A 14,179-nucleotide genomic window follows, 5' to 3' on the forward strand; every position below is an offset into this window, starting at 1 on the left:
GGGGAGAAATTCTCATGGTGGTGGTGGTGGTTGTTGTTGTTGTTTACCAAGGTAGAGCCTCTCTCTCTCTCAGGGATGTCAGTTGAGTAGCAGCGAGCATGGGAATCGATGTCCAGGTTGGAACTTTACAACGAGGGGGCCTTGCCTCCTGCCCTCGCCTGATTGCATTCACTTTAATTATCTCGCTTAAGTTTAATTTGTCTTCACCCGGCTCGCCACTTTGTAACTTTGTTTTATTGTAAATATTCACGCAGTTTTATTTTCATTTTTTTCACCAGGCCAAGCCCGCTTGAGCTGCTATACCGCTCTTGTTATCAGAAGCGACCTGCCCACAACAACACAAGGTGAGGCTTTGTCAACGTGTGTGAATGTTTTGACTTAAAACTTTGGTGACTGCAGGAATTAATATTCTTGGTTCTTTCGGTAAAGTCACGTAGATAGAAAATAAAATAACAGATAATAAATTAAATGAAAAATAAAAAAATGAAAATGAAGCAAAAAATCCACGACGTTTCGATCGCAACACAAGTGGTCTTTATCTTATTGAATTTAATCTGTTATTTGTATTTTCTATCTACGTGACTTTACTGAAAGAACCAACAATACGTGCGTCAATGTATCTATCGGTCAAAGACGCTAAGCGCGTGCCGCTGTTGACTCTGAATGTGTGGAGGGGAACACCTTCACCACGGGGAGAGAGAGACAGAGACACGGATAGCCTCGGCTGTGTTGATTGATCCTCGATTCATTACTTGGTGGAGTGAGGAAGAATTCATGCTGAGCAGATGAAGGTGGTCAGGCATGGTTCTGGTCACACCACCACCTGTTTTACTCATGGCAGTGTGTGACAGTGTCAAGTTTGTGTATGCAGTAAAGTCTATTAACTCTGTTGAACACGAGGATATATAAAAACAATAGTTTATTTTAGTTTTCCTCTGGAACTCTTTATACGAATGGAAACATGAAGTTAACACAGCACACACATTCAGCTGAAGTCGGAACTGTTCATCCCCAGCATTCAAGGACATAGCATGGATTCACACCTGAGTTGCGATTGAACGTTTATTAATGCATTTCTGCATAACAGAAATAGTATTGTTTTCAACACCCTTTGCTATGTCAGCCGTATTTAGCTTTCATAAATATTTCTTTTGTAGTCAGACAGCCGAAATTGTGTACTTAGAGTTTTGGGTTAACATTCATCTTGAAGATACGAGGGCTTCCAGGCATATTCATGACATTTCCCCTCTCACTGTGTGCCATAAGCCCGTGGAGAGAAACCCTTCAGGTGCACTCTGTGCTGGAAGGCATTTGCACGTTCATGAAATCTGATTAATTTGGGAAACTTTTTCACTACATCATGAATATATTAATAAGTATAGACGTGTAAGTCACGTGTGCATTCCTCTGTGCCTGACGTGTAGATGGTGTGGATATTCTTTTTTTCTGTTTGCAGCTGACGCTTCCTCTGCAGAATTGTTCTGATGGAGCAAAGGCACTCAGCGCAGCTCGGTACGACAAGTCAACAATGCGACCAGCGTGCATACAGCACGGACCGGACTGGAAATTTGACACGGCACCAGAGAACTCGCACAGGAGAGAAACCCTTCAAATGTACTGTGTGTAACAAGGCATTTGCATGGCCATCAGTTTTTCAGAACCACCAGAGAACACACACAGGAGAGAAACCCTTCAGGTGCACGATGTGCGGGATGGCGTTTACACAGTTATGTAATCTTGTAACACACCAGAGAACACACACGGTAAACCCTTCAAGTGCACTGTGTGTGGGAAGGCATTTTCACAGTCATCAGCTCTTAAAATTCACCAGAGAACACACACGGGAGAGAAACCTTTCAAATACACAGTGTGTGGGAAGACATTTTCAGATTCATCTACTCTTAAAACATACCAGAGAACACACACAGGAGAGAAACCCTTCAAGTGCATTGTGTGTGGAAAGGCATTTTCAGATTCATCTACTCTTAAAACACACCAGAGAACACACACAGGAGAGAAACCCTTCAAGTGCAGTGTGTGTGGAAAGGCATTTTCAGATTCATCTCATCTTAAAAGACACCAGAGAACACACACAGGAGAGAAACCCTTCAAATGCACTGTGTGTGGGAAGACATTTTCAGATTCATTTGCTCTTAAAACACACCAGAGAACACACACGGGAGAGAAACCGTTCAAGTGTACTCTGTGCGGGAAGGCGTTTTCAGATTCATATAATCTTGTAACACACCAGAGAACACACACGGGAGAGAAACCCTTCAGGTGCACTCTGTGCGGGAAGGCGTTTGCACATTCATCAAATCTTAAAGTACACCAGAGAACACACACAGGAGAGAAACCCTTCAAGTGCAGTGTTTGTGGCAAGGCATTTTCAGGTTCATTTGCTCTTAAAACACACCAGAGAACACACACGGGAGAGAAACCCTTCAAGTGCAGTGTTTGTGGGAAGGCATTTTCATGGTCATCTGCTCTTAAAAAACACCAGAGAACACACACGGGAGAGAAACCCTTCAAGTGCAGTGTCTGCGTGAAGGCATTTGCACAGTCATCTGCTCTTGTAAAACACCAGAGAACACACACGGGAGAGAAACCCTTCAAGTGCAGTGTGTGCGTGAAGGCATTTGCACAGTCATCTGATCTTGTGAAACACCAGAGAACACACACAGGAGAGAAACCCTTCAAGTGTACTCTGTGCGGGAAGCCGTTTGCAGATTCATCAAATCTTCTAAGACACCAGAGAACACAAAAGCATCACAAGGAGTCGAGTCGGAGTCTGATATCAGCTTGTGAAAGTCAAAGTGCCGCAATGAGCCCATCCCTCATGAAACAAGAACCGGACGAAAATCTCAGCTTTGACACTTTTAAAGGTATCAAGGTGAAATATGAAGAGGTGAAGGTGAAATGTGAAGAAGTGATGAGCGAAGAAGTGAAGGTAAAATGTGAAGATGAAGATTCAACTCCAAAATGGGACCTTCACATCGTAAAGCAGGAGGAGAATTCTGACTGTGAGTCAGAGTGAGGCAACTCCCAGCAGTTTGTGGAAGTGGAGGTGTGGGTGGACTTGCTCCTAGACAATACAAAGTCAAGTGGAGACCCGGTAGATGTGTAAGCTTGATATAATGTCTATCCAATAGATGCACCTTTGTCACAGGCCTTTAATGACAAGAATGTGAAGTTGAACACTTTGTGGGCCCGTGGGTTGGGTAGATCTCTAACCAGGAGCAAGAGCCAATAAGCTCCCAAGCATTCACTATGTTATCATAATAATTGCTTTTACATGGTGCTTGCTTAATCTCCTCAGCAACTCGGAGTTTTGTGTCATACCTCGCCTGAAACACTCAATGAGCATCCCCAAGTAGCAGCTGCCCCTGTGTGGCACAAGGTGGTGACCCTGCACCGGCCTGCATGTGGACAAGAGCCTATCCGTAGGGGGCGATGATTGATGTGTAATCTCAGTTGTGTAGTTTGTAGGTAATGTTTAGAATTTGCTACATTTTCACTCAGGCGCCAGCATGCAATGGCCTACTCGTTTTGAATGACACAATAGTATGTTTTACATACACTGTGAAGCAGACTGCTTTTTTAAAAAAATCTTGTTAATACGATGTAATGTGATGCAGGATATTTCACTGAAGTAATCCAATTTTGTTAATATGCCTGTCAATAATTTAGAATGAATACTTGTCTGATTTTGTGCATACTTGCAACATTTGATCTGCAAGGGTCAAACATTGAATAAGTGATGTTAGGACAAGGTGTGTGTTTGTGTTTGAAAGTAACCTGTACAGAGAACTCAGGTGAGACCCGTTGTTCTTGTGATACAGGTCAAATGGTGTTTTTGTGTTCCACGAAGCATCTGGAGCAACTCATTGTCTTTGAAATAGGTCACGCTCGGATCATTCATCAGTTACAAGGCATACCACTTAAAAGTTACACGTATAGGAGGAGGTACATTCTCTACAACACGAATTGTAGTTTTGTCTTACGTGTTGACGTAGATTTTGTCTAACTAGGACTAGAAATGTGCCTTGCTGATTGACGTCTGGATGTTCGTACCTATCGGTTGAAGCAAACCCCACTGCTGTTGTTGAGACGCTGTGCACCAATAATAGTCCAACATATTGACGGCCTTCAGGCCAGGAAAGTCACAACATTTGCACACGAAGGACGCATTCACGCAAGTACCCCATGCTCCGTTTTGAAGTTTTAAAATGAAGCATCTTTGAATTGTGTTGTGTTTTGAATTAGATTATTGTATTTCTTCATTAAAAGCTTGTCTCAATTTACATCTGGAAGACTTCATTGAAAACGATATTTCGTGTGAATTTTCTCTCGTCGATAAGTAGACGATGGCCTTGCCGGGGGTTCGGTTCGATGCTGACTTTCACCTGGTTGGGATTGCGGGATCGAGATAAGGCGACACGGAGCTGCTGGCCGTCTGCAGATCGATTCCAACGTAATCGAGCGTCTGCGCCTCTGTCGTTGGTACAGGCGGTGCGTGTCTCCGTTGTGGAGTTTCTGGATAATGTTTGGAATTTCCGCAATTTTGACCGTGACACCAACATGCAATGTGCGTTGTGAATGACGCAACGTTATGTTTTACATCTGCCGTTTAGCAGACTGCGCATATTGTGGTGAATGTTACTGGGGTAGCCAGGTGTGCCTGTCGGATTTTAACCTTGAACCTCTGCAAAGAACCAAGAATGTGCTACCACATTCTTGGTTCTTTCCGTAAAGTCACTTAGATAGAAAATTTAAAAAACAGGAAAATTGGAAAATAATAAATTGATGAAAAGATGCCCATTGGTCGACTGAGATGACTGTGCCCCCCACAATTTACACACACACAGTGTACACACACACAGTGCACACAGTGCACACACCCTCAATGTACACACACACAGTGTACACACACACACAGTGTGTACGTGTACACACAGTGTACACACACACACAGTGTGTGTACACACACAGTGTACACACACAGTGTGTACACACACACAGTGTACACACACACAGTGTGTACGTGTACACACACACAGTGTACACACACAGTGTACACACACAGTGCACACACACAGTGTACACACACACACAGTGTACACACACAGTGTGTACGTGTACACACAGTGTACACACATAGTGTACACACACAGTGAACACACACAGTGTATACACACACAGTGTACACACACACAGTGCACACACAGTGTGTATGTGTACACACACAGTGTACACACAGTGTACACACACACTGTACGTACACACAGTGTGTACACACACAGAGTGTACACAATAATTTCAGTTTATTTATTTTGGTATACCCCTGTGAGCCATTCGGCTCTTGAATCAAGTGCAACCACAACAAACACGAACAAGAAACACATCTTAAAGTGACTACTTTGTGTGACTCTGCAAACAGAAAATCCATGAATAAAAAACAGCAAAATATTCCTGAAAAAAGCACCGTACACCAACGCTGTGTGCTAAAAATCCCAGTGGGATGCAATGTCCACGTTGTTGTTGTTGCTGAGTTCAAGGGAGGGAGCAATGGAAAATGAATCTAAATCAACTTAAACTCCAATCCCGCTCTGTGACGTCACTACTCAGCACACCTCATCGGCGTGAAACGCCAGGGGGAGGTGTCCCTCGCTAGTGACATCATGTCATCAAGGTATTCACCCCACCCCGTCTACCGCGCCCTTGAGCGTGACGCCACCTCTGCCTGTGTTACTTCCGTTATCTGTACAATCCTAATTTGGGCAAAGCTACGCCCGGTGACTGGCGGCTCATTAACATAATATATTCGTGTCGACTGTCGCGAGTTTATTGCTACGGGTTCAGCACCCACGCCCCATCCCTCCACGTATGGGCCGGCCTCATTAACATAATTTATTTAAATTAAGACCCGCTCGTTGCGGGAGAGGAGTGTTCTTGTACCACGCAAGTGACGTCATCTCCTGCTGCCGCGTGACGTCACGAGGTAACAGGAATCTTCCGCTCCGCGCGTGAACTGAAATCCGAGGTGAGAAATTCTCATCGCGGTTGTGGTGGTGGTTGTGGTGGTGGTTGTTGTTGTTGTTTACCAAGGTAGAGCCTCGCTCTCTCCCGTAGGGATGTCAGTTGAGTAGCAGCGAGCATGGGAATCGATGTCCAGGTTGGAACTTTACAACGCGGGGCCTAGCCACGCGGGGCCTTGCCTCCTGCCCTCGCCTGATCGCGTTTGCTTCAATTATCTCTCTTAGTTGAGCAATCTTTGTAAGAAAGTAATCTACCAGGCTATGCGTTTATTGTGTGTTGACCGACTCTCTGTGTTGCATTGCATTACATTTCCAAGTTTTACTCAGTTTGTTTGATTAAGTGTGCTTTTGATTTAAAGCTTTCTTGATTGCAGGGATTCATATTCTTGGTTCTTTCGGTAAAGTCACCACCACGTAGAAGGGAAACAATAAAATAATAATATAAAACAATAAAATTCTCACGACGTTTCAACTGCAACACGAGCAATCATCATCAGGTGTGAAAACCACAACAAGAAAATGTTCTTTATTGTTTTATATTTGTATTATTTTATTGTTTCCCTTCTACGTGGTGACTTTACCGAAAGAACCAAGAATATAAGTGAGCTTTCTCTCTCTGCGTGTCCTCGTGTTATTATTATTTCCTGCAGTCACCAAAGTTCCAAATCTCTCATTGACACAAGGCCGTAATTATAATATATTATAATATATATATTGGTGGGGGACATATCCCCCCCCTAATAATCAAATATGCTCAAAATGTCCCCTTCAAATATATTGCTATAAAAATATATTTTTTAAAAGAATAATTGCTATGCTATGTTAATAAAAACAACTTGCTAAACCTTGGCCACAAAATGTGGACTTGTCTTCATATAACAATGCGTAGATTTTTGTTTATATGATTGCCTTGTACTTTATGAACCCCTAATCTCTGCCATTACATACTATGAAACAAGAAAAGTTAAAAAATAAACAACAGCAATGTAATACAATATTATACATTATTGTATCAAATAATAAAAAATTCCATCCCATGTATTAGTGAAATTTTGCAATATTTTAGGAAATGAGTTTTCAAATTTAGATTTTTTTTTTCCTGGAGGGGGACCCCAGAGCCCCTGGTAGATTTGGTCCCCCCCAATGTTGACTCCATGGCTACGGCCTTGCATTGACTCGCGGATTTCTCTACACCCCTCCCCTCTCTCTCTGCCCCCCTCTCTCTCTCTATTTAAGGCCTCGACACAGAGGCGTTGTTTCTCTGTGTGCCTACAGTGAGGGAAAAAAGTATTTGATCCCCTGCTGATTTTGTACGTTTGCCCACTGACAAGGAAATGATTAGTCTATAATTTTAATGGTAGGTTTATTTGAACAGTGAGAGACAGAATAACAACAATAAAATCCAGATAAACGCATGTCAAAAATGTTACAAATTGATTCGCATTTTAATGAGGGAAATAAGTATTTGACCACCTCTCAATCGGAAAGATTTCTGGCTCCCAGGTGTCTTTTATACAGGTAACGAGCTGAGATTAGGAGCACACTCTTAAAGGGAGTGCCCCTTATCTCAGCTCGTTACCTGTATAAAAGACACCTGTCCACAGAAGCAATCAATCAGATCCCAAACTCTCCACCATGGCCAAGACCAAAGAGCTCTACAAGGATGTCAGGGACAAGATTGTAGACCTACACAAGGCTGGAATGGGCTACAAGACCATTGCCAAGCAGCTTGGTGAGAAGGTGACAACAGTTGGTGCGATTATTCGCAAATGGAAGAAACGCAAAAAAACTGTCAATCTCCTTCGGCCTGGGGCTCCATGCAAGATCTCACCTCGTGGAGTTGCAATGATCATGAGAACGGTGAGGAATCAGCCCAGAACTACACGGGAGGATCTTGTCAATGATCTCAAGGCAGCTGGGACCATAGTCACCAAGAAAACAATTGACAACACACTTCACCGTGAAGGACTGAAATCCTGCAGCGCCTGCAAGGTTTCCCTGTTCAAGAAAGCACATATACATGCCCGTCTGAAGTTTGCCAATGAACATCTGAATGATTCAGAGGACAACTGGGTGAAAGTGTTTTGGTCGGATTAGACCAAAATGGAGCTCTTTGGCATCAACTCAACTCGCCGTGTTTGGAGGAGGAGGAATGCTGCCTATGACCCCAAGAACACCATCCCCACCGTCAAACATGGAGGTGGAAACATGCTTTGGGGTGTTTTTCTGCTAAGGGGACAGGACAACTTCACCGCATCAAAGAGACGATGGACGGGGCCATGTACCGTCAAATCTTGGGTGAGAACCTCCTTCTCTCAGCCAGGACATTGAAAATGGATGGTGGATGGGTATTCCAGCATGACAATGACCCAAAACACACGGCCAAGGCAACAAAGGAGTGGCTCAAGAAGCAGCACATTAAGATCCTGGGGTGGCCTAGCCAGTCTCCAGACCTTAATCCCATAGGAAATCTGAAGGGAGCTGAAGGTTCGAGTTGCCAAACGTCAGCCTCGAAACCTTAATGACTTGGAGAAGATCTGCAAAGAGGAGTGGGACAAAATCCCTCCTGAGATGTGTGCAAACCTGGTGGCCAACTACAACAAACGTCTGACCTCTGTGATTGCCAACAAGGGTTTTGCCACCAAGTACTAAGTCATGTTTTGCAGAGGGGTCAAATACTTTTTTCCCTCATTAAAATGCAAATAAATTTATAACATTTTTGACATGCGTTTATCTGGATGTTTTTGTTGTTATTCTGTTTCTCACTGTTCAAATAAACCTTCCATTAAAATTATAGACTGATCATTTCTTTGTCAGTGGGCAAACGTACAAAATCAGCAGGGGATCAAATACTTTTTTCCCTCAGTGTATGTGTGTATCTCTGTGTGTGTATCTCTGTGTTATCTCTCTCTGTCTATGTGTCTCCGTGTCTGTGTTTTGTCTCTCTTTCAAATTGAGCAATCTTTGGAAGAACGTTATCAACCAGGTGGGGTGTTGACTCTTATGTTGGCCGACTCTCTGTGTTGTATTGCATTACATTTCTATTCTATATTTTAAAGCTTTCGTGACTGCTAGGATCCATACTCTTTGGTTCTATTGGGTAAAGTCACGTAGGTAAAAAAATAAAATAACAAAAATCACGACGTTTCGGCCACAACACAAGCGGCCTTCATCAGGTGAAGGGACGAGACTGTCTGGAGGACAGCGCTGGAGTGGAAAAAGCCACGCGCAGATCACGACCTTTAAGCTGTGTGAGAAGAAACAAAGCGCCTTGACAAAGGAATTAGCATATAATTTAGCATTGAAATGGCTCATTGAAATAGCTAAGTTAAAGTATACACATCCGCAGAGGCACCCCTTGACAAAGGAATTAGCATAGAATTTAGCATTGAAATAGCTGAGTGATTAGCTTGTAACTGGTCACAGAAATAGCTATGTTAAAGTCAGAGTATATACATTCACCGAGGCACCTAGTACAAATCAAACAGGAGAATTTAGCGAAACACAACCACGCTCAGACCACGGACCTTTAAACTGTGTGCGAGCAAACAAGGTGTCCTGACAAAGAAATTAGCATTAAAATTAGCATTTGATTGGCCGATTTTAGAAGAGAGGTGTTGTACGTGCCGGTGGACTTGCCGTTTGGCGCGGGGGGGGGGGGAGAGTTTACCTATTGATGGTGTGAAAAGGGAATTTATAAGAGCTGCGAAAGTTTGGGGTACCACTACTTGAAAAATATACTGTACCATTGAAATTAGTTTAATGTTTAGTTCGATTTAGAACATCTTTTCAATGGTTGCTAAATTTGAAACCATCTTCTCGGTTGAAATTGTGTCTGTGTTTGTAGATCGGAATTGCCTCGTGAACAAATCTCTGATAAAAACCCGTGGGTTTGCAAAGAACCTTGGTATCGGAGAAAATTATATCGTGATCACCCGCAGCGTTGTAACAGTGATCAGCCACGGCAGAAGAATTCGTTTTGCCGTGTTTCAAATCTGATTTGTGCTCGCAAATTCGGTCAGAGACATGTCGCTTTGTCTCCCTGATATTGCAATCACCGCAGGTACAACTCAATTTGTAAACCCCGTGGTACTGTAAGTCAGGAATGACATCCTTCACGGATGGGATCAGATCACGAATTTTGTGTACTGTATTGAACCGGACCTGGATCTTGTGTTTGTTTAGAATTTTGGAAATCTTTTTAGTAACGCCTGCTATATATGGTAGTGTGGTGGTTTTGACCGGAGTATCAAGTGGTTGTTTCTGTATGGAGGGAGAAACAGCTTGGCGGATGGTACGGTCAGAGTAACCATTCCTTTTGAGGGCCAGGTGTACATGTTTTAATTCACTGGTCAGGTGGTGTTGGTCCGAAATGCAATGAGCCCAATGGTATAAAGTTTTGATGAGATAATTCTTTTTCGCTGGGTAGTGGTGGGAATCAGGTTTCAAGTAGGAATCTGTGTGGGTGGGTTTCCTGTAGACAGAATGCCCCAATGAGCCATCAGGTCTCCTCTCAAACAGAACATCTAAGAATGGTAGCTTGCCGTCTTTCTCCACTTCCATGGTGAATTTGATGGCGGGATGTTTGGAATTGATGTGGTGTAGGAAAAGGTTCAGAGCTGGGAGGCCATGTGGCCAAATGACGAAAGTGTCATCCACATATCTCTTCCACAGGGAAGGTCTGAGGGTGGAAGTCTGGATGGCGTCTGATTCAAATTTCTCCATGAAAATATTGGCTATCACTGGTGATAAGGGGGATCCCATGGGGGTACCCTCATTTTGTTTGTAGAAGGAGCCATTCCAAGTAAAGTAGGTATTGTTGAGGCAGTGCCTAACCAGTGCAGGTGTGTCGGGGTCTAGTCCATGTTGGACCAAATTTTCAATTATTTCAATGGTATCAGGTACTGGGACCTTGGTGAACAAAGAGACCACATCGAAGCTGACAAGGATATCGTCAGGGGACAGTACAACGTCTTTTACCTACGTGACTTTACCCAATACAACCAAAGAGTATGGATCCTTGCAGTCACGAAAGCTTTAAATCTAGAAGTGTACACACACAGTGTACACACACACACAGTGTACACACACACACTGTACACACACACAGTGTACACACACAGTGTACACACACACACAGTGTACACACACAGTGTACACACACACAGTGTACACACACACAGTGTATACACACAGTGTACACACACACAGTGTACACACACACAGTGTATACACACAGTGTACACACACACTGTACACACACACACTGTGTACACACACAGTGTACACACACACAGTGTATACACACAGTGTACACACACACTGTACACACACACACTGTGTACACACACAGTGTACACACACACAGTGTACACACACACAGTATACACAGACACACACAGTGTATGCACACAGTGTACACACACACAGTGTATACACAATAATGTCCACGTTGTTGTAGCTGAGCCCACGCACCCAAGGGAGGGAGCAATGAAAATGAATCTAAATCAACTTAAACTCCAACCCCGCTCTCTGACGTCATCACTCAGCATTACTTCATCGGCGTGAAACGCCAGGGAGAGGTGTACCTCGCTAGTGACGTCATGTCACCAAGGTATTCCACCGCACTCTTGAGCGTGACGTCACCTCTGCTTGGGTCACTGCCAGTGCCAATCCTTTCTAGATTTAAAGCTTTCGTGACGGCTAGGATCCATACTCTTTGGTTCTATTGGGTAAAGTCATGTAGGTGAAAATAAAATAACAAAAAATAACAAAAGAAACGTCGTGATTTTTTGTTATTTTATTTTTACCTACGTGACTTTACCCAATAGAACCAAAGAGTATGGATCCTAGCAGTCACGAAAGCTTTAAATCTAGAATTGATTACCTCTACGGGGAGGGCTTTCACCTATCTGTTAGAGCTTTTAACAGACAACGGGACAAGAAGTCACAACTCATCGAGATGCTGACCTTCCTCAAAAGATGCCGTGATCACAAGGCGCTTTGTTTCTTCTCACACAGCTTAAAGGTCGTGATCTAAGCGTGGCTTTTTTCACTCCAGCGCTGTCCTCCAGACAGTCTCGTCCCTTCACCTGAGGAAGGCCGCTTGTGTTCTGGCCAAAACTTCGTGATTTTTTGTTATTTTATTTTCACCTACGTGACTTTACCCAATAGAACCAAAGAGTATAGTGCCAATCCTTATTTGGGCAAAGCTACGCCCAGTGACTGGCGGTTCATTAACATAATGTGTTCGTTAAAGCCGTCGCGAGTTTATTGCGACGGGTTCATTGCCCACGACATATGGGACGAGTAACATTAACATAATTTATTTATTCTCTAATTTATTTAGCTACGGAGCCGCTCATTGTGGGAGGAGCGTGTCTCGTACTCCGGATGTGACGTCACGTCACCTGCTTCTGCATGACGTCACGAGGTAAACAGGTAGCTATCGCTTCCTGCACTGAAATCCGAGGTGAGAAATTCTCATCGTTGTGGTGGTCGTTGTGGTGGTGGTGGTGGTTGTTGTTGTTTACCAAGGTAGAGCCTCTCTCTCGTAGGGATGTCAGTTGAGTAGCAGCGAGCATTGGAATCGATGTCCAGGTTGGAACTTTACAACGCGGGGCCTAGCCACGCGGGGCCTTGCCTCCTGCCCTCACCTGATTGCGTTTACTTTAATTATCTCGCTTAAGTTTAATTTGTCTTCACCCGGCTCGTCACTTTGTAACTTTGTTTTATTGTAAATACTCACGCAGTTTTGATTTTTTTCACCAGGCCAAGCCCGCTTGAGCTGCTATACCGCTCTTGTTATCAGAAGCGACCTGCCCACAACAACACAAGGTGAGGCTTTGTCAACGTGTGTGAATGTTTTGACTTAAAACTTTGGTGACTGCAGGAATTAATATTCTTGGTTCTTTCGGTAAAGTCACGTAGATAGAAAAATAAATAAAAATAACAATAAAAATAATTAAAACATTGTAAATAAAGCAAAAAAACTCACGTCGTTTTGATCGCAACACAAGTAATCTTTATTTAATGTAATTGTATTATCTGTTATTGTTATTTTCTATCTTCGTAACTTTACCAAAAGAAACAAGAATACGTGTGTCAATGTCTATCGGTCAAAGACGCTAAACGGAGGGACCCGCAAACTCCAAATATACAGCAGGCGTCAGGGTCGGGATCGAACCCACGACTTCCTGTATACCAGGTGAGGTAGTTAACATCTCACCACGGAGAGAGACACGCAAACTCCAGTTAGCCTCAGCTATGTTTGTTGATCCTCAATTAATTACTTGGTGGAGTGAGAAAGCAATCATGCCGAGCAGATGAGGGTGGCCAGGCGTGATTCTAGACACGCCACCGCCTGTTTACCCAGTGACAGTGTACAGTTTGTGTTTGCAGTAACGTCTATTAACTCTGTTGAACACGGAGGTTATAGCATAAAAATAGTTTACTTTTGTTTTCCTCTGGAACTCTTTATAATAATGGAAACAGGAAGTTAACACAGCACGCACATGCAGCTGAAATCGGAACTGTTCATCCCAGCATTCAAGGACATCTGAGCCTGGATTCATTAATTTAGTATTTTCAACACCCTTTGCTATGTCAGCTGAATTTAGCTCTCATGAATATTCCTTTTGTAGCCAGACCGCCGAAATTGTGTGCTTGGAGTTTTGGGTGAACATTCATTTTGAAGATACGAGGGCTTCCAGGCATGTTTACGACCATTTGCCCTCTCATTGTGTGCCATAACAGCCCTGTGATGAATTTGGGAAACGTTTTTACATCCTGAATATATGAATAAGTATAGACGTGTAAGTCACATGTGACTATATATGCATTCCTCTGTGCCTCGATACTGACGTGTAGATGGTGTGGATATTATTTTTTTCTGTCTGCAGCTGACGCTTCCTCTGACGCTTCCTCCGCAGAATTGGTCTGATGGAGCAAATGCACTCAGCGCAGCTCGGTATGACAAGTCAACAATGCGACCAGCGTGCATACAGCACGGATCGTACTGGAGATTTCACACGGCACAAGAGAACTCACACAGGAGAGAAACCCTTCAAGTGCAGTGTGTGTGGGAAGGCATTTGCATGGCCATCTGCTCTTGTAGAACACCAGAGAACACACACGGGAGA

General features: G+C 43.5%; 1 long non-coding RNA gene across 1 annotated transcript; it reads left to right on the forward strand.

The window, feature by feature from the left end:
• The first annotated feature begins 5,987 nt into the window (after positions 1-5,987).
• On the forward strand, positions 5,988-12,875 carry LOC142914039 (uncharacterized). The gene is made up of 3 exons (XR_012935029.1): positions 5,988-6,043; positions 12,388-12,510; positions 12,810-12,875. It is a non-coding gene; the product is annotated as an uncharacterized LOC142914039 (long non-coding RNA).
• The last annotated feature ends 1,304 nt before the right edge of the window (positions 12,876-14,179 follow it).

The sequence above is a fragment of the Petromyzon marinus genome, unplaced genomic scaffold (genome assembly GCF_048934315.1).
Source record: "Petromyzon marinus isolate PM22_M1 ecotype Great Lakes invasive population unplaced genomic scaffold, UKy_Petmar_22M1.pri1.0 PM_G_Scaffold_279, whole genome shotgun sequence".
Taxonomy (NCBI): Eukaryota; Metazoa; Chordata; class Hyperoartia; order Petromyzontiformes; family Petromyzontidae; genus Petromyzon; species Petromyzon marinus.